Below are 1400 nucleotides of genomic sequence, written 5' to 3' on the forward strand. Positions count from 1 at the left end.
TTGGGGTCTGGAGTGGCCATGTTGTAATTACCTGAAAGCACTCCTTCCTTCGGGGAGTCACCTCTCTCTCACTGGTGGATCTGGTCAGTCACAAGGCTCTTCTCCATCTGACCACAGAGATAGGCATGCGGCTCAAGCAAGCCAGTCAAATTTCTGTTCTGCGATGAGTAACAGATCTGAGAGGGAAAACAAACCTCTGTACTGGCTCTCTTCTGTTAGCCTCTCCAGACATATTCTGGCCATGTGGTCACCTGTTCATTGTCCTGGGAGCCTCCCTTATCTTTCAGCTTCCCATTGGACTGAGCCAGTGGGGGCACCACCAGCAGATCGGTGAGAGGGAGGGTAGAGGCCAGGCTGCCTTTTTTTTTTTTCAATGTTCGGTTTCCTTTGATGACCCCCATCTCCCTGAAGGGTGGGTACAGGCAGCTAGGCGATGGCAAGACATGTTTGCTTGAAGATCTTGCCCTGATTGAAGGTTTTGCCCACATGCTGGAAGGCCCCCTCCCAGGAAAAGTACTCTCGAACCAGCGTCTGGGTCTCCTCGCTGCCGGGATCCAGTTTCCGCCATGTATATGACTCGTAGTCCACCTGCCAATCTGGATTCAGCAGAAAGGCAAGCTCCTGGCCTCGGAAGACCTAAGCTCCAGAAATGGAGCTGCTATTGTTGGTTCCAAAGAGGATGACACTGGCAAAGGCATTCTTCCTCAGCTTGTCCAACCGCTGGAACATTCCAGTGATGAGGTTGCAACTCATGAAGGTCTGGGTGAGCTCTTCAGGGAAGCGGTACTCAGCGTACCACAGAGACCAGCCATCCTTATCAAAGTGCTCCCAAAAATACGGCAGCGCCACAGAAAGAGTGTCCTCATTGGAGTACTTGCGCTTAAATTTGTCCAACACAAAGGTACTCTTGGGCAGGTGAGCAAAGGGGTCCTTGGCCTTCGGCTCAGCAGCCAGTGCCTCCTCACATTCATCCATCTCCTCCTCAGGAGCAGGGGCAACAGCCTTTTTCTCCTCTCTCCACTCAGCCTAGGGCTTCTGCTTCTCTTCCCGAGAACCCTTCTCTTTCCATGGGGTGTCCTTTTTAGGCTGGCTCTCTGCAAACTTTTTAGTGTCAAACTGGGCCATCTTCTCGCAGAGCTTCACCTCCCCCAGGACGGCCTGGAACTGTGGCTGGTTGATGCAGGTGACAAACCAGCGGGTGGTATTGGGGAAAGCCTGGGCCCTCTACCAAATGCCACAGCTCCTGTCAGAAAGACTTCTCCATAGAGCCCCCACTCCAGTTCCCAGTAACTCCTTCTTTCCCCTGCCCCTCAGGTGCAGGGATAACAACAGCTCCTGGTGGATTATGGCACCAAGTTCTACACTAGCTTTTGCTGGTTTCCTCAAAAGCTGCACTCACC

At 52.9% G+C, this 1400-nt stretch overlaps 1 pseudogene; it reads right to left on the reverse strand.

Moving 5' to 3' along the window:
• Positions 1 to 426: 426 nt before the first annotated feature.
• On the reverse strand, positions 427 to 1161 carry LOC114222415 (elongation factor 1-gamma pseudogene; annotated as a pseudogene).
• Between the last annotated feature and the right edge of the window lie 239 nt (positions 1162 to 1400).

Source organism: Eumetopias jubatus, unplaced genomic scaffold, assembly GCF_037043125.1.
Source record: "Eumetopias jubatus isolate StellerSeaLion01/CBP00866 unplaced genomic scaffold, mEumJub1_p1.0 scaffold_8, whole genome shotgun sequence".
Classification (NCBI taxonomy): Eukaryota; Metazoa; Chordata; class Mammalia; order Carnivora; family Otariidae; genus Eumetopias; species Eumetopias jubatus.